The 20,133-nt window shown below is 40.6% G+C and overlaps 1 protein-coding gene across 3 annotated transcripts in view; it reads right to left on the bottom strand.

Annotated features, from left to right (window-relative positions):
- Positions 1 to 19,541, bottom strand: part of SPATS2L (spermatogenesis associated serine rich 2 like) — a 137,964-nt gene extending 118,423 nt beyond the window's left edge. The window contains exon 1 of one of the 3 annotated variants that reach the window (XM_068948201.1): positions 19,453 to 19,541. The gene's annotated coding sequence lies outside the window, so the exon portion shown is untranslated. The remainder of the gene's footprint in view (positions 1 to 19,452) is intronic. The other 2 variants (XM_068948204.1, XM_068948207.1) reach the window with 2 other exon arrangements.
- Between the last annotated feature and the right edge of the window lie 592 nt (positions 19,542 to 20,133).

Below are 20,133 nucleotides of genomic sequence, written 5' to 3' on the forward strand. Positions count from 1 at the left end.
TGTCCCTGGCCCAGATCCTTAGCTGGTGTAAATCAGCACTAATCAGACCTTTCCAAGGTCGGGCTTTATATACTTATATCTAAAAGAATGAAACACGAAACGTACAAAATTTGGTATCCAGATCCTAATAAAATGTTAAACAATGCCAAGTGGGAAAGATCCATGTTCCTCTTAGTGCCTACTGAAGGAGAAAGTGGAAACCAATGCTATTTTCGGCTAGCTGCAGCATGTGCTGCAAATTAACCCTCAAGCTTGGTGCTACCTAAGCACTTAGGTTTGAACTGAATTGTAAGCTAGTGCGAACTGCTCACAGGCTTAAAACAGAGGGTAGACTTATGTACTCTGCATATAAAACACACGCATATATGTCATAAAAACAGATTGCAAGGAGAAAGTGACAAGCCACTGCTTTGTGATGGATTTAACAGTTCCTTGCTTAAGCATATTGTTAAGTATTTCTCACCAGAAAGCATCTCAGAAGGGGCTTTTGCTCCTACATAAACACACAGGCAAATATTCCCTGTATAGGAGATGCCAGCCACTCGTCATGTGGTCAGTATCTTTGCAGAAACAGGGAGGAACTTTTCAGTGTATGTATTTCTTTCTCTCCTCCCCAACTCCAAACTGAACTTACTTTATGCCTCATTGTACAGCTAGTACATTCAACATAAATAAAACATCCCAAGTACCTGAAATAAATGTGGAATTTGAAGCTCATCCTGAATCTCAAACTTCTTCACAAAGAAAAAACCTTGAAGGCTTACACAATGCACAGCCGTGCCTTATGCTGTAGATACACCGCTCGGCGACACTAGCAGGAAGCAGAAGACCCTCTACCTTACCCAATCAAGCTACTTCACTTCTGTTTTTACTTAGGCTCAGTTCCTGCTCACTTGAATGGGAATTCTCTATTAATACTGGGGACGTACTGTGCTAGTTGCTGTACCTATCCTGAGTAGGAAGGAGGCAGCTTTGCCTGAAAGAATTTATGATCCTGATAGAACAGTGAAAACAACAGCACTAGGAAAATGCTTAGCCTGCCATTCAGATTACCTGAGGCACAAGTAAAAGATGTCCAAAAACACATAGGAAGGCTCATCAAATCCAGAACAGTCTAGTCCTTGACAAGAATGCTCACCTCACAGCTGCACAAGCTGAACAATTACTTTTAGAGTTTGAATCTGTTGTAAATGCCCTAATACATTCACTTTAGGTGCTGGCCCAGAAGATGCTCTTTCCATCTGCCCCGTCTGCTCAGATAGTAGTCTTCTGTTAATTAAGACTAGATAATGCTTCAGTGCCATCATGGAAATTGAAGCAACTACAGAAAAAAGTAAATGAAATCACCATCATCACCTTTTTGTCTTCTTGAAAAATAAATAAAAAACGATTCACTAAATATAGTAATTTAATAAAAATATCCCTCTTCAGTCCAACTTTACCAATTGCTCCAAATCCTCTTTGGTCATATGCAACAAAGGCCTCCTCTTTTATCCATGGACATCCCATCTCCCAGTCTATAACTGAACCACGGGGAAGCCAAGTGTCTTGGAAAAGCTGAAAGGACCACAGGCTCACAGTCAGAAACCAGGGCACTTTCTGGCAACATTTGATTGTTAAGATCACAACGTACTTAAGAACTTTTTTTTTGTAAGCATGCTGCTATTACCAGATTTTCAGTCGGCAGCAAAATGTGCATATTTTTCAGAGAGTACTTTTTCCAGTGACCTAGTGCCTGAATGAATTCATCATGAAACACAGAAGTGTCATTAACATCCACCCCAAGCAAAAGAACAGCTTTGAGAGTGTCCACACACATTTGCTTCACTCCAGCCACAGTTCACTACATTGAATACTCATTCAGCCAGACTGTTTGGTCCTGGTAAATATTGGACAAGTTTTCTTGGCTTCTGTAGTTATTAAACCAAAAGGTATATTTTGCTGACAAGTGTTTCAGAACTCCAGAAAGCCTTCCCAGGCTACCTATGAAAAGGTCTCTTTCGCACAAGATCACAAACCAGGTCAGTACAGCAGGCAACAGAACTTTGGCCTCTCCAGAGCCTTTCAGTAAACCAGGAAAATATCTTGATGATGGAAAAAGTGAACCCCCAAGAACTTTTCAAAGATGGCAAGGAGCTACTCAGCTCAAAAGGTGATTTGCAATGAAATTCTCCTTTCTACCAATATCAAACATATATGCCTTACCTAGAAGGTACTGCTGCATCTTTCCAAAAAAAAATTTGCAATTAAGAGACATTTTCATCAAGCCAAGTTTAATTTGTCACTTTTTCCCACAGGCCAAGCTCATTTTGTTCCCATCTGACTGCAGCCAGAGATCTGTTCCGCATTGAGCGCAGATCCTCCCAGACACTTTCCAGCACTCTCCCCCAAATGTCAATGGCATGCAAATGAATTCCATATGAACAGTGCAAATGCAAATGAGCAGCTCAGTGAATGGAGACAAAAAGTCCTGTTATTCCAGTTCTGTGACTCAAGAAAAGCAAGACAGCCTCAGTACATATATATTACCTTTTATTTAAACCCTACATTAAATATTTAAGGGCCAGATTCAGAATAATGCATGCATGTCTCAGATGTGTCCTAGTCTATGAGCTGACTTACTGAAAGCCTAGGATGTATTATTCTATTTGGTGGCAAGTAAAGGTGGTGAAATCTGGTTCCCATGGCATTAAAACATAACTGTATGTGTACTGATGATTCAGTTTCCTCTCCCTATATAAAAACCTGAATAAATGCTGTATGAATGGGGGTATGGGAAGGGGGAATCCTCCTTCTCTCCTCTATTTGCTAAGCTAATTCATGGCCAAGCTCTATATACTTTGTTATGTATACTATTATTGACTAACACTTTATTGTGTAGTTGTACCAAAAACTTGTTGCATATTAGAAGCACGAAGAGCAATCTCAGATCTCTTTGCTGATGCATATTTTTAACTTCCACTTCATAACTGTGAATAATGAGGTTGCATCAAAAGGAGGATAGACCTATAATCTTTAAATTGAAACTACTATCAACCCAAAATTTTGAAAATCTCCTAAATATGAAACCACTTCACAAAAGAGTGGAAAAAACTCCTAGCAATTTGTAGCTAGATTCTATTTCAGGCACTTTACAAATCCTCCTTTACAATAAGTACATGCCCTACTTTCAGATAGGGATTTCACAGCTCTCAGCAGTTTAATTATGTAGATTCTCAGCGCTCATTTCACTAGCTGATCAATTTTACAAAGTTGTACCATGGTACACTGCAGAAATTCTGATATGCGGTGTAAGCTCATTCAAGAAAACATTAACTTCCATCATCAAGTTCCTGTAAGGAATAGCAACTTACTGGGTGACCTGGTCAGCATACCTTTCATCCTAACAATTCCCTGTCGGTTTCAGTAGGGGTTTCCAATTCACCAAACATACAGATAGCTCTCCTACCAGGAAAATATATAGTGCTTGAAACCAAATCACTTTGGCCACAATATAATGCATTCAACACTAGCTATTTTCAGTACCAGCATTTCTTTCATTTACTCCATTAAATCCTAGCAATTTACCATTATATCATTAATTTCAAAGAACAATTTGCAAGGACAAAATTTTATTTTCCCAGCTGAATCGACAACGATTACTAATATTTTAACAATTCTCACATGCTAGTGCCACCTGTTTAAAATAGCCAACATTTGTTAGATAGCAGTGACAACAAATAGCATTCATTGTACTGCTGCAGAAGTAAATGACAATATTAAAGGACTCACAGACAGTTCCAGCTATCTTAAGCTTCAAGAACAGCAGTTCCAGTATTTTAAAACAATCGCATGCAAAAGTCATGTTAAAGTCCCATTATCATTGGACTTTAGCCCATCCTTCTCATGAAAGTTAATACAAACCATACTGCTTATGCCAATGCTGTACTGAGAACTGGGATTTATACATGCAGATAAAACCATCGGTTCAAAAAGAATCAAACTGGTTTAAAATCTGCATTAGCAAGGAAGATGTCATGGTCCCAGAACACAATGTATGTAATACTGTTCCAGCAAAAGCAAACACTGAGGTTGATGAGATTCAGTTTCAAGAAATCCCCAGTCATCACTGTGAAGGAGCTCCAGGAAATGTAGGTATTGGTTTCAGTATAAATGATTTTATGGCTCAAAAAGCTTAGGGTAAGAGATTAATTTCATCCCACACAAAAATCCACTGCAGCTAGGGGATGGGTGCAGTTTGGTAGTTTGGCAAATACATCCTAGAAAGCTCTGGTTCTTCCAGCTTTGTCTTGCTTACAACTTATATTTCATACAATTCTCTTCAAGCAGTGCTGCCACTGTGCAGTGCCGTATGCTCATGTGATATCTGGCCACAGTGCCATCTCAGGGGCAGACCTACCAGAGAAGATTTGAGAAGCCTGTCCTTTCCCTCTCAGCACCTTTCGCATGGGGCACGTACTGTAGAATATTTGGTGGACGCGTTACAGCGTCACTACACACCTCTTCTGTGCCCCCATCCACACCACAGCTGCATCAACCAATGTAGCTTTACTGGGGAAGTAGTCTGCTGGATGGAGGTAGACTCCTGCCACCACTAGGCCTAGCTGCTATGGTGCACACGTTGTAGTAGGGGCCTGCCACGGCTACACAGATGTGCCGTCCCTTTCCTCCCCAGTGAGAGGGTCTGTGTGTGTGCATAATCAACAGATTCATGTGTCTCACGTCTCGTCAGGAGCTGGGTGCCCACCTCTTCCAAATAATTGTCCAGGTGGTATTCACGGATGTTGGATCTTTGTGTTCATGAGGGGGGTACCACCAACAATGGTCTCAGAGCTGAGCCTGGAGTATAATACCCCATGGTGTGATAAAGCAGCACCCTGCTAAAGCCTATTCAACTCCATATGGCAGAGGTAGAGCATTTCCCTTGGGTGTATGCAAAGCCCAGCTCGGAACAGCATGCTGACACTGCACATCAGCAAGGAAAACACTCTGTAGAACAAGACTGAAAGCACTGCCTGACCTTGGAAGAGCCTGGTGTCCCTGGGGAGATGCACAGCAGGAGTACATTCCCCATGGAGCCCACAACGGGATATGTCTGATCACTCTAAACTGAATCTAACGTGAAGACTTCATAATGCATTTCTTATTTACAGCTAACAGGAACTTGCTTCTATCTCTGAAATCTCATGAGTGTATTCTTCTGTCAGCCTTGCAGAGTGGCTGGGAGGACTTTCCTAAATTACTAGAAAACCAGTAGGAGTGGGCCAAACTAAAAGAGGTTTCTGATACAGAGCCATGGTTAATCATTTGCCTATTAAATTAAACACGTAAACAAAGCTCCATAGCAGAGACATTTGTTAGGGAACATTTGTCGGCTCTTTGATGTTTGTCATCTGAGAAGTTCTTTTATTCTTCCAAATTGTATCTTGATGCTAATTTTGTTACATTCAGTTGCAGTAATATGATCTTGTGATACAAAGCACCAACAGTGCTTATGTAAGGAAACCAATAAAGAGCGAGCCAAAAAAAGTTTTTCAATGTTAAATGCCTAGTAGTCAACAAGTGCACCTGAAAAAGGTGACATGACAATTCTGGAATAAGTCCTTTCCACCTGGTAAATCTTTTGCCATTCAGATCTATCTTTCCTAATAGTATTATGACACTCTTAAAAAGACATTTTTTGAACCATAAAGAAAAAAGAATGCATCTGTTTCTCTGAAGTCTTTTGTTCTACCGATGCCAGATTTTAAGGCTGGAACCACATAATAGAACTAGCATAAGCCTTCCAAGGTGGGGAGCGGGACTGCAGAATAAGACAGAAGTTCTTTTGGTAAATGTGGAAGCTGATTTGAGCTGTGGGGAAAAGGTGATGAACAGTCCCTGAAGTTGTTCCACTAGAGTGATAAGATATTTTGGGCTGGGACTGAGTAGATAACTGATCCCCTGTTTAAGTAAAGGTACTGTCTAACAGATAAATCATCTACTTTGAAGAAAATAAAATTCTCTCAAACTCTTACCAATTTTCAGAGAAACAGTCACATAAATAAACCTGTTTTTCAGAGCAGCTGAACATCAAGGACCATATCAGCCAAAAATACCCATTGCCCAGCACACTGAGCCTTTGGGTATGATACAGCTCACACTGTGAAAGGAATAAAGCCACCAAACAAGAACAACATATTTTGACAGAGTCTCACCTGCAAAATTCCAAATAATGTCTATCCTTTCAGCACCCTGCTTTTCTGTGCACTGCACCACCATGCAACAGTTTCATAGGACAAGCACGAAAATACATGGATCTTTAAAGGCAGATAGATGGCTGTTAAGAGCTTTGTCAAAGATATGTATGTCGTGCCAGATGCTATGGGTTGGTGGTACTTATGTACCAAGCTGAGACAATCACTCAGTAAAGGCACCTTATGCTAAGCCTGTGCAAAGTGAGCTGGTGATCCCACCTGCACATAGTCATAACAAGCAAGTTGCTTTCTGTTACTAGCCCTCATAGTCGAATTGATGGTGGATTCAGGCTACCAGCAGTTACTGTAGATTGATGTGTCTTTATAAATTCAATGCCTAACTTTCAGGAGCAATTCTATTTTTTTCTGTTACTTTAAAAGACCCGGTTTTATTGACTTTAGGAAGAGCACATTTAGAGATGAACATTTAGACATAAAGGTCATGACTACAGACGATTTTTTTTTTTTTAATTCAGTGGCTAAACTGAAAATGCGTGTGCGCATATGGTGGAGACATTTAGTAGTGCTCTATCAAGAGGAGAAAAAAAAATGCCACCAAATATTCAGGATCAAATAAAAAGTTCCAGTTCATTAAAAATGAGCTTAAAGTGACACACACAGCTGCCATTGATGCAAAAGTTGGAATGCCCTCTCAAAAATGTTAGAACTATGTAGTTCAACTTAAAATTCTTCAGCCTGCCTTAGCAATGCCTGTTTTTGCAAGGCAAGGTCCTTTTCAGGTACAGCACTGACTGTGCCAGTATGACAGATGTTGCCTGTCCTATTGGCTCTTATTAGCCTTTCACTCAATTTCTGTGTTTCCAACGAGTGTTGGCTAACTAATAGATTTTAATCCTTCTCATTAGTGCTACTATCTCTGTATCAGGCCAACACAAATACCTCCAAAGTAGCTCTTGGTTACCTCAAACAAGATCACTTCTGTATAGCTGGCCCTGTGTTAGCCAACTAGTATTGACTTGGTCTCCCTTTCCTTGATCCTCCTCATTCCTTCAGTCAAATAGTACTGTGTGGTCCCCCAGGACTCTACTAATTTTAAAGCTAAGAGCATGCAACATTCCTCTTGCTTGCAAGAACTTGCTGCATAAAGTTTTTTGCTGCACTACATATCAGGCATTGAATCATGAGGAATATATGGAACAGAATTCAATAGTTTTAATTACTAGGTATGCTTCCCTGAATGACCTTATTAATCCATCTTGGAAATCTTCCCCTCTTTGCATGTACAGGTACTTTGATCCCAGATTCAGCGTATTTTTCACTGACATATTGAAGAATCTTTTCAAAGCCTAAAAAAAGCAAAGCCATGTTTAAAACTATTAAGAATGTTAAAATTACAGAATTCCTCACATAGCCTACCATCCGTAGGTTAGTGTGCAGTCATGCACTTAACTCTGAGTTATCTAGAAGAACTAAAAAAATCATGATTCTGTGGGCTTCAAATTAAATACCCTTAACTTTGATTTCAGAATGGGGACCTGTTCAAAAGAAGAAAGCAAAATTCAAGAGCCTAGAAACAATTTGCTTGTGAGCAACACCCGACTCACAATTTTTCTCTAAAAGGAAAAGAATAATTTCACTGGGGAATCCACAGGTTTCTTTGAGGCCTACTCTAAGCCCTAAGCCTCCGCAGGTGTTCACTACAATGCCACTCTCACCTGCTGAGGTGGAAAATTAGAGTGGCAGCCTCTAGCACAGTATTTCTTGCTGTGATAGACAGGATTTGGAGAGAGAAGTTTTGGGCATAAACTAACCCTAGCACAGACCTTGACCTGCATTTATCCTGGGAGATTGGGATTTGCTCTGGACCTTGGCTTAGAGTAGGGAAAGGATATCTAAAACCTCTCAAAGCTAAATCATTGCTGTTTTGGCAGAGCCTGAGTTCAAATGAGGCCTGGTATCAGTAAAGTGCTGCGTAACGCATTCTAAAAGCAAGATTAATTTAATGACAGGACTAACCTTGTCAGAAAGGCTCCCCAAACATTTTAGATCCTGTTATATGAAAACAACAAAGCTCTAACTGTTAGAGCATTAACATTCCAGACTCTTCATCTTTTACACATGAAACCCATGCATCATATTTCCTTCTGCCAGTTTGCAGAAATGATTTCAAGAGGTTTTTCTATCCGGCATATCATGCTTTTATTAAGACCTCCAAACTTTCAGGTCTCTACTGTTTGCTTCAATTTTTCCTATTTTCTACCTCCATTTTCCAAATGTGCTCTTGGAATTGTCACCAGAAGGGAGGATCGAGGCAAAAAAAAACAACAAACAAACCCATAACTAAGTGCTGAGCTCACTTTACCATATGTGAAATTGCAGCTAAAGAAGCCAAGGCATTTTTTTGTATCTATCTATTGCAGGAGGTGCCAGAAAATGGAGAAGCCAATGAAGCAAGGGCTTAACAGGTAGTGGGCCAACATGTGTGCACTGATGGCCTATTCCAGCTGTCAGAAAAAGGATCGGAAAGGCTGGATCAGGGCCCTAAGGCTTTTCAGATCTGAAGCTTGAAGGTCTTGCCTTGAGAAGAAAAATCTGGTTCATGTTACACCATAATCAGCCCTATTTCAACACTAACAGCAACCTTTTTTACTTACTCCCAATGTAAACTGCCTCTTGAGACACTGATGTTTGGGGCCCGTGCACAGAAGTTGTGACAGCTTTAAAACGTGCATATGTAGGTCTGTGTGTGTGTCCATCAGACCACACAAGAGACTTAAGAACAGGCAGGAGAATTTCTAGGTGGCTTGGATGTGTTCTAAAACTTGGGAGGAAATAGAGCTTGGATGCCCTTTCCAAAATAGACTTTTACAGCTCTTTATTCAGCAATACTTTTTATAATTTTTCTGCTTCTTGGAATTCAGTAAAAAGGCGATGAATTTAGCTGAACAGAATACCTGGGACACTGAAGATTTAAAAAACAGATCAAAGGAATGGCTCTGCATTTATTATGATAAAAAAATAGATTAAAAAAAAAAACTCCACAGGACATACAAATAATAAAAAAAAGAGCAGCTCAAATTACATTTGGAGCTATCTCTCTTTTTGGCCCTTTCATCACCTCGGCACTAGATCCAAATTCTTAACATATTGCACTCAAGCGCATCTCATTCTCTGCAAAGAGGTGAAGGTGAGGAATTCAGTCAGGACAAGGGGAGACACAATCACTAAGCCATTACATCAAGCAGCAAATAAAATTATGTCCATGTGTATGTGTTTGCAAGGCCCAGACCTTAGTGTGCATCTAGAAAACATACAACAGAGTCCCATACAACGGACTATATTCTCACTTGACAAAAATTGGGGCAGCTCCTCTGACTACAGCTCATGAAGCGTCCCTTTATTCTGTGGACTCTCCTTTTAGGTAATGTTACTGCCATTTAACATGAGCTGCAATGACACCAAAAGTGTCAGTCAGCTTTGACTTAACGTTTTTGGTGATTTAGGGGAACATGGAGAGGCTGCAGCCTGCTGCAGTAAATAATGAAACAGAGTAAAGTAGTCATTGGGGTTATGAATATGTGATCTATTACAGCTGTACCCACCTACTGAAATGAGGGAGTGCTTTTGCTCAGTTGAATAGGGAAACTGTAACAAGTGGGAAGATGTATAACGGTCTCTCGAAATGAGGACACATTCCTGCTCACATGCAAGAGGAAGGGACCCAGTGCTTCACCTCCAAGAAGACCAACAGGTCACCTTCAAATTCCTCCATCAGCTGTCCTCAAGTCCTACTTCTAACCTGGCTTCCAGGACTCCTTCTCCATTGTTCTAAACAAATGGGCTCTGCCACAGCTGAGATTTTAAATGTCTCTAGGTCTTTTCTTTTCCCATCCACTCTCAAAATTTCAGAGGCTTCTACATTTCTGCCTGCCTCACCACATGGCCTTTTCCTTCTCCATATAGAAGCTCTGCATGTCAAGAGAGTTAACACAAGAGATGTAGATCTAATAGGACTTGTACTTCATTTCAGCGTTCAGTCACCCTCACAATGTTCTCCCCTTTCTGACTGCGCTAGTGAGGGCAGGTGGATTCCCTGCATATCGCTCTAAATGTGCAGTCACTCTCAGCTATCTAGGTCCTGCTGCTCTGGGGTGGAACGATCCACTGTTGCCCATGCTGCAAAGCTTGCATGGGGAGCTGGAGGCAGGCAGGAAGTCAGGACCCACCCCCCTTCCAGGGGCTGCAGGGTTTGGACTAGGCCAGAACTTATCACAACCTTACGTTATCTGATCTGTTGTTATACAACAAAATGAAAGGTCAGAAGCTTTCCGCATGGAAAAACATAAAAGCTGTGATTCACTTAATGAAAAGATATACCTAAAAAGCATTAGCAGAAAACCCAAATGCTGACTGATACTGCTACTAACACCTGTCAGCACCACTGCAGTAACATTTGTTTCACATATATCCCCCCTTGGCAGACACCTGATTTACATTTTTCACACTTTGTAGCAGTTCTCTACACTCTTGTACTCTAGCATATTGTTCATATATTAAATGCCACCGCCTTGTTATTTTCCAGTGCTAAGTGACACAACTAGGTTATTGCACAGGGTACAACTCTTGCTCTGAATTGCACCTGCATCAAAACACACAGTACCCTTGAGGCAACGTATGAATTAGTTACATGGCAATTTTGTTTTAAAAAGTCATTACAATGTTAATAACTATGAGCCTATTGCACTTCCAGATTGCTTCCTGCTGCACTGTAGTAATGAACTTTGCCTATTTAAATAAGCATTCACAGGATATTTCAGAAATGGTAACAAGAAATGATGACACCTTTCAACTCAATAGAATTGCAGTCACTTCCAGCAGCCCTAGAGTTGGCCCAGAAGCTACTAAACTCACTTGTCCCATTTTCTGAGACACCAAGGTAGGAAAAACCTGTACCAGAACCCCTCTCTTTAATTAAATGACCTTCCAGTGAGCTGGCCTCCAAATACAGTGGCCAGAAGTATTCTTCCAAGGCATGTGTTTACTACCCTAGAGGGATACAGTAGCGGCAGGAACACTTTGCGTCATTTGCAGCTATGCATGTAAGAACGACGAACTGATAAGAAGGCGGCAGTACTTCTGGCTAGCTCTGAACTGATGAAATAAGCTTTGTTTTTCTGCGACCAGTATACATTTGTCTCACTAATGATGTGCCATGAAATACTTAAGGGCTTAGACTCATCTGAAAAGACACTAAAAAAATATTATTTAATTGCATCGTGGCAGAGGCACAAGACAGGTATAATAAGGGATCGCATTCATCAAAGAGATGATGAACCAAATAGACAAAACATAAAGGGAAAATGAGCATCAGGGAAGCAAAGTGATCTATCCATAAGTCCATGGCAGAGTTTGCAAGGGAACCTAGATATTTTGGCTTTCAGTTCCTATTCTAGCACATAAACTCATGCTTTCCTCTGGATCAGGAAGTTTTACACTACAGACAGGAAGGGATGTGAAGATTTTCCAGAGGCATCTGCCCAAAGTTTTAGAAGGGCTTTCCCAGCTATGTTTAAGCCATACATTAGATAACAAGAACCAAGTTACTCCAATTAATAATGCAAGGCAAGAAATTTCAGCAACAGTTTGTTATGCCAGAGTCCCTTTCCTAGCCAACTGGCTCTTAACAAAGGAGGCTCCATATCTGTGTAAGAAATGGTCAGCTGAGACATGCAGATACACAGCAGACCCACAGGAGGAGTAGCTGTTAAGTCCTGAGTGCAAGAACCTTGATGACCCCTGTATATGAAGAGATACGAAAAAGATTATTGAACAACATGCAGGTGGGCTCCCAGAGCATGATGTAGGCAGGCAACTTGGAAAGGTCTTCAATTGCATGAGTTTCTGCACATAGGCTAGTTACTGGGTACCCCCAGATGCATCAGCAGACAGCATACACTCTTTGCCTCCATGGGATAGCCTGGTCTGAGCTTTAGGGACGATTACAAGTGGCCAGTCCTGAGGACAGGTAATCACTGACCAGTGAAAACAAGGACATTCCTGTCAGGGTTAGTAGGAAATTTTTCTGATGTGCTTCTGTCCTTGTAAATCAGGTTATTGTTATATGAAACAGGTCTGGAAGTTTAGAGAGGGCTGGAGCCATACGAACTTGCATCTCTAGCAGAGGGAGTGGTCTAAAACCAGAAGGTTTAGACATTTGTGCAGAGTCTGTAATAGATGTTTATAACAGATTTTGCTGCTCTTTCAGCTTTCCTGTCTGAGGTCATAGCTGAGGAGTTTTAGTAGGGCAAGCAAAATAATCTTATCTATGAGACAAACCATTGAGATCTTTATTGTGCCATTTAAATAAATGAGTAGATCCAGACTTTCAGCAAATGATTGTCTCTGCTTATTGCAGGTATCTTTAAAACAGCTTGTAGATACACCTCAATGATTAGCCCGCTTGTTTTGTTAGAGCAACAGAGTTGATAGCTGAATGAAAGTGTTGGTACTCCCAGGAGAAAGACAAGGGGATGAGTGCAGTGGGACACAGAAGAGAGAATAGAGGATTCACCTCAGTGTAGAAATGGGCAGAAAAGCCTAGGTCCATCAGAGCATATTCCCCCCAGAGCCTGGACTGGAGCCAGGAGTGCTGAGTCTCAGCATTTCTCTCCTGTCCTACGAAACACAGGGGTGAAACGTCCCGTCCCCCTCTCCTGCAGGGCCAGCTAAATAAATAACAACCTACAAGTGCTGTCATTACTTGAACTATTAGGGCTCCATGTGGTGAAGCTAAAGGTGTCCTTCTGCTGACAACCCATGAGTAACTATGACACCATGGAATGGATCATCTGCTTTCGGTATGGGTTTTGTTTTTTTAAACTTGGCAAATTAAGCACGAACACAAGGGTGTGCAAACGCACACACACATATAGCCCTTCCCTCCTTTAAGCTCTGGTATGACTGTTCATTTATCATCCCCATGTTATGCTGAGGTCTGTGGATCCATTCCCAGATGACTCATGCCCCATTTCCAGAAGCATCCAGCTGAATTATCCTTTTAGGTATATTAATCTTAATTACACATAAAAAGAGTTTAAGAGTGTATTAAAGTTGCAAAGCCACGCACTCAAATCAGGGGGATTTTAGGGTGACTGTCATTTGCACTTTTATGTCTATATATTTTCACACAGCCTTTCCATGATAGAATATTATTTTTCCCCACAAGACCCCTGCCTCATTCAGTGCAAAAAATAGATCTGCTCTAGACTGAATCAAGGCTATGCAGGGAAAAAGACTGATCTCCAGATCCTTAGCATCAATTATGACAGGAGGCAAATGATGTTTTTCAAAGGAGGTGGCGAACTGAAGGAAATCAAAAAATTGTCACAAGGCTAATGAACAGGGCCCTGAAAAAATGAATCCTGTCCCTGCTCCTGACAGAGAATTCCTGTACAATGCTAAGTTATTTAAACCTAATTTTTCTCAGGTATTGACTGTAAATTCTGTCTTCGGAATCATGTATAAGATGAGCTGCAGGTAAGTGGAGCCTGTGTTTAAACATGTAGGTGCTCTGGAGGGATACATCCTCTGCAAAACAACAAACCGATTTGTCTCTTCACTGTTTCAAACTGGAACTCCAAATAAGTAAGCATTACACTAAAGCCTTTGGACCTCAAGGTGTGGTACTGTGACCATGAATGCTAGATCAGTGCAATACCACACCACCTACCAATACAGATTTAACTGGGATGAGGTGTGACTACAAAAGCCCATATCCACTGAACTAGGCAGAGCACACAGTGTAGTGTTTATGGAGCTTTTTGGCACAGACATAGGATGGAAAGGATAGATAACATATGATGTGACATAAAAAGGATCTATGGGACTGATTTTCCCCCCTTGAAAGTTCCCAGGAATTTGAGCTGGCAAGTGAATTCGTAGCAGATCAGGGCCTTATGGCATGCTATTGTTGATCCAGTAGTGGCACCTAAAAAGGGATCTAATCATTCATCAAAGCTCAGTAGCCCACGTGTAAAATCATTCCCTGAGAAAAAGAAATGCATTAAAACATTTGCAAAGTATGGTTCATGCTATGCACTTGGTGAGGAAAAATACAAACAAAGGAATACATGACGACACAATTAGACCACATGGATGGGATGAATAAATAAAGAAGGTACATAAAATAAACTCTACTTCAACTATAAAAATTCCTAGCCTGGGTGCGTAAATCTGAAATCCTAATAAAGTTCTTTTAACTTTATAGGCATGCAAATGTTCACATGAAATTTATTTCTCTACTAAGAATAATTTCATACTCAGGATAATTAAGAAGGATGTCTCTAGAAATAGATGAATCCCTATGGGCCAATCACAATAGCAATGAATGAGCGAGGCTGCATTTTGCTGGTAATACAGCTGGCCTTTTAGGAAGTTCAACCCTTACTAAGCTTCCAGAATTAGTGTCATGTTTTATACACAGTTCCTCAATCCCATCTTTGTCTACACAGATGAAATTAAAGAGCCAAAACCTAACTGGATTCTGCAAATGCCTTCTTGGCATGAGGCAACTGAAGTGCTGTACCACTTCACAGCTCATTGCTCTGCAGACCTGCTACAATAGTCTTCCTGCAAGAAATTAATCGTTCTTAGAGGCTACTACAGGTAAGTAAGAAAGATATTGCTTCAAAGTTTGGCTCTTTCTTGGCTTGTCTTCCAGGAACATAAGATAACACACAACAACCTATGGGAAGAACCCTTTAGATCAAATAGAACATCTCTCCTTCCTCAAATCTTTATGGACCTTAATTGTCTGATGATGAACCACGATTATTGTTCACAAGTATATTTTTGCCATTTCCATCCTCAGCAAAAACCCCAGAGAACTGAACCAGAATAAGTCTCAAGCTGCACAGTGCTGGTCTTGGTCATGTCTGGTAAGGCACGGAAAAAGAAAGGAGGCTCCTTATGTGGTTAATAAAAATGAAGAAGAGAATTGTGACATCTAGGTTCTGCAGCTGGCTTTGGACAACAGCCTCTTGGATTCAGTACCTCTATCTGCAAGATGTGGGGAACACCTTTTACCATTGCATAGGACTGCCACAAGACTAAGTTACTAAGTTAATACATATAAGATATCCTGAATCTCAGCTGGATGCTGAAATGCAAATCAGTTGCAAAGTATTAATAACATCTTAGTTTCCTGGTTATAAAAAATCAGTCAGACGGGATGGAAACCAAATCTTTCCATGTAGCTAGGAATAGAAGCAAATATTTATAATATTCCTGCTCCTGCAGTTAGTGTTTAGCTTCCAGGTTCTCCCACTAGAACACCATCTTCTCAACTTTGCAAACTGAGATTCCAACTTCAGGCAGAGATTTTAGATTCTTCCACTACTGAAAGGATGTCATTCTTTACTCGCTTCTGACAGAACAGAAATTGGTTATTTCATAGGCCTCACTACAGAAAAGGAATCTTTATGTGCCTTACCAGGAAGGTGTGTATTAGTGGACTAAACACAGTTGCTGAGTTAACATTATATATCTTCCTGCATTATACAGAAACTGACAGACTCTCCTTCGTATAGAAATGATAGTAAAGCTTGTGACTTTCAAAAGTTTGTGAATTATTAGCAAAACCTCCAGGTAACAGTAGGGTAGTTCTGGAAAGCTTGCTTGGGGAGATAATGGAGTCATCCGAGAATAAGAAAAGCAAACAGCTACACCCAATGATTTAAGCATATATCAGCCCACCTTGAGGTGGGAGGGTTGGCCTGCTTGATTCTGAAGGTTTCTTTGAGCCCTGTTTTACCATGACTCTATGCTACTGGAGACAGTCCTATTCCACAATAATCATATAACTCTTTCCTATACACAATGAAGCATATCTCACAACCCAGTCTCTGCTTCAGCAAAAAAAAAAAAAAAGATTGACCTGACCCAGCCACTAAACTGGTACAAAATAGCATCCATTTGCCAAGCAGCGTCACAAAGTTTACCCTTCTGAGCTACTCCTGACAACAAGTGAGTATCTCCTGGCAACTCAAGGAGTTCTCTTCGTTTTAGTTTAATCAGCTGGTTCCCTAAGGAAATGAGATTGTAACTGTCACAATGTAGGAGGTAGTTTTTTGTGCATGTAGGTTCACGTTCCTTGCAACTTTTAAATGTTAACAGACTTCAATCAAAGCTGATAGAGGAATGGACATTTCAGAAATAGTTAAGTGAAAACAGATGGCTAGATAGAGGACACAGACCCTTTCCACTGTTAAGACATCAGAGAACATATTTGGAAGACTCCTCTTACAAATTGTGGAACTGCAAAAAAGTCAAAGTTTGCATAAATCATGAGGCACAAATCTATAGAAATAATATTTGTTACTTCAGTTGCTCATTTTGTCCTGAATGAATGGAGATGCTTAAAGCTTTTTATGATGGGATACTATTCCCACATCAGTCTATTACACACATGCTATTACCGTACCACAGCACATGTGAAATGTGGGGCTAAATGTTTCCCTGACTAAATAATTGAACAATAAACAGCATATATGGCCTTTTGCTTAAGGAGCTAATGGGTGTCTTCGTTACAAATACTGGCGGGGGACAACGGTCATTTAAATATTGCTGGTATCAAATCCCTTTCTCCTTGAATGCTTACTTTAACATAGTTTTAACTTTAGCTTTGCCCTTCACCTTTACGGAAGTTCATTGACTTAATACAGGCAAGGAGAAAATATTTTCTGTGATTTCTGTGTTACGGAAATATTTTGGCTTTTGCTTGCCTTGAGATACCTGTCACTAAAAAAAGCTTGCTGCCAGTCTGACAGTTGATATCATTGTTGGTATAACCAGCATCATGTTCCATAACTGTGTCACCTTGGGATCATGTAAAGGCATCTAATTAAAGGATAAAGGAAAGCTCTATGTTTTTGATAAATATTAGTGTTCTTCATGCAAGAGGAAAACAAGAACATTCATGAAGGGCTGGCTAAAAGGTTATGCTGCTAATTTTCACCTGATACCTTTTGCATCTGAAATGGGAAAAATGACATCCATAAAAAGTGTTTTAATAAATGTCAACTCCAAACACAGTTCAGACTATATAAGAATCTTCCCACTGGGGCTAGAATTCTCTCCATCTAAGACTTAGGCTAGACAAAAAGCTCAGACGTAGAACCAAGACCTTTCACTCCAGCAAAAGGCAGAAACACTGATTAAGTGTTTTAACAGGTTTTTCCATCCTTAATATCTACTATATGATAGTAAGCACACAAGTAGCTGTGTTATGACACTATATCCAAAACTAAACAGGACCAAGCAAAAGCACTGTAGGGGAAGACTCTGCACTGGCAGGTGGGAATGACCTAAAAAGACCTAACCGGTCTTTTCTGTTCAAACTTCCACAATTCTACTCCAGTGACCAACAGATATCAGGCTGTAATGTTCACAACCCTCTCAGGCAACCCCCCCAAAGAAACCAGACTTCTGCTTCCCCCAGTCAGAGCTTCCCAGGGAATCAGAGAGGATCAGAGTGCAGCCACAGCCTATCTCTTCCAGGGACCCTCCCTCTCACGGGCAGGGAGTTCATTTGAGTCCAAAGGTTCCCTCCATTTCATAGAGAGCACATGTTCTCCCCTAAACAGACATGACTATTTCTGATGACCACAATTTAGAGCAGAAGTCTCCTGAAACAACTGTTGGGCTCTAGAAGTACTCACTTTGATAAAACACTGGGGATTTATTTTGCATTTTCAGTGCCAAAAGTGCCTTGTACCCTTCAGATTGAAATTAACAATACTGGTTGCACCCCATATTTCAGGTTTGGCTGAAAGCATGTCAGAGCCCTGCAGGCCTACTGAGTGCCTGAGGGGCTCAGAGTGTTGTGGTAGCACACATATCGTGTGTCCTTGAAGCACAAGGGGGAGGTTTTCATCCTACAGTCTTATTTATGTAATATTTATGTTTTATTTGAGGTTTTCAGTGTTTATAAGAAGATATTGGGGAAAGGCTTTCAGATCTTAAACTAGCGTTTCTGGATCTAACGCACACCTTAATGTCTTTCTCATACTGTCAGGGGTGAAGCCTGCAGTTGATGCTGAAGAGCAAAAATACTATGCTTTCCCCTGGTGCTCATACATCTCTACTCTCCTTTGTAAGATAGAGGATGTCAAGCGCAACCCCAAGCCCGCAAAGACACCCTGGAGAATCTCCTGTGATAAAAGGTTGCCCTAGTGGGTCCTGACTGAGTGCAGAGGTCCAGATACAACATTGTCTTTACCGAATCTGAGTTCTGTACTCAAATGAGTCTAAAATGGACACACAGTAATGAAGGTCACTAAAGCAAAAAAAAAGGGGGGAGGGGGAGTACCAAGATTCATCTGAGACTGAAAAATGATGTGAGCTGTGATATGTTTCCACTGAACACTTTTGAATCAGACATCTGTTAGTTTTCCTCTTCCAAACACCTGATGAAATCCAAAATGCTCACACATTGCACAATCCTTTGCTAACTAAATTCCTGTAAGGCTGTCTCATGAATCAGATGCTTTGTGGAAAAACACAGACTGTGCTTTGATGCAGATGGAAAGAGGACTGAACACAGGTAGCTGTTCAATGCACACGTCAACTTCTGGTTCAGCTGAGACTTTCAAAAATATTTAATGATCTTTGTTGCGTATCAAAATGCTAATTCTTTTTGCTTATCTGCACTGTTACGGGGAAGTAACCCCCCCACCACAGAATGACTTCATGTTATTTTTGTTACTCATATGAAAGCTAAGATAGGATATCTAATTATTATGTAAGAATATTTTTACAACCTGTAGAGAGAAGCATGGGGAATCAGTTTGGGTTTTCTTTGAAATTACCCAGCCTTATAAAAATAAATGATGTTATGGTAATCTTTTCTGCTACTCCACCTACAGTTAGACCATGCTGTGTTACAAATTCAACAACATAATCAGAATCCTGTCTGATCAAACTTGAATGGAAAGCCTCACACGTAAATCCAGACATCCATGCTTCTGGGAACTCCTTCAGTTACTAGCACCTTAGCATGGGGTAGAACAGATACTGGCTTTCAGGCAAAACATTGTTTTGTACCAACAAAAACATAGTCAAACCACTTGTTCACCAAGATGAAAGGAGATACAGAACAGAAAGGTGATATTGGGCTACAGGGATTTTTGCAGCAGACACTAAAATTAAGGACAAATAACATGAAAGATCAATCCGCACTGAAGAGCATTTACATTACCTTAGCTGACTAGTGCCTGGCATCAGGGAAGAGAAGCATTTTCAGGAACCAAGTCAAAGCAGAAAACTTCTCCACAGAATCCAAACTAGGTCATCTAGGGAAAACAGTTCACAAAGTTAGGTGGATGTCATGAGTACCTTTTGGTGAATCTGTCCATACTTATCACACTTCGGGATAAACCAATCAGTCTTAAAACAGCAATATCATCATGGTACCATGTAGTTGTATTGCTATCCCAAGTACTAACTGTACAAATGAGAGACAGTGCCTACCCAAGTGGGACTTTCAGACTAACTAGACAGAAAGTTAAAACTAAGGAGGGAAAGGTGAACAGACTTCTGGAAAGCCTCATAGCAAGTAGCAATCAAGCCAAGACTGAAACCAACACACAGGAACTTTCTCTTTAGTGAGGGAATGTTCTAACAAGGGCGACGTATCACAAGGATCTAACACTAGCAAAGCTCACTGCTAGCTCAAGAGCAAGCAATTTATCAGCAGCGCATTACGGTACTTTGTAGTAGATTTTTTATTCCAACATACTCATATAAGAGTTAGAGAAATACCTGTCTGGACAGCAATGGTCCAGCACAGAAAAAAGAGTCATATTAAGGAGGCAGCTAAGAGCAACCCTGTTACTGCCACATCTGATACGACTGGGTATACACTGAAGGGCAGTAGGTG

Source organism: Struthio camelus, chromosome 6, assembly GCF_040807025.1.
Source record: "Struthio camelus isolate bStrCam1 chromosome 6, bStrCam1.hap1, whole genome shotgun sequence".
Taxonomy (NCBI): Eukaryota; Metazoa; Chordata; class Aves; order Struthioniformes; family Struthionidae; genus Struthio; species Struthio camelus.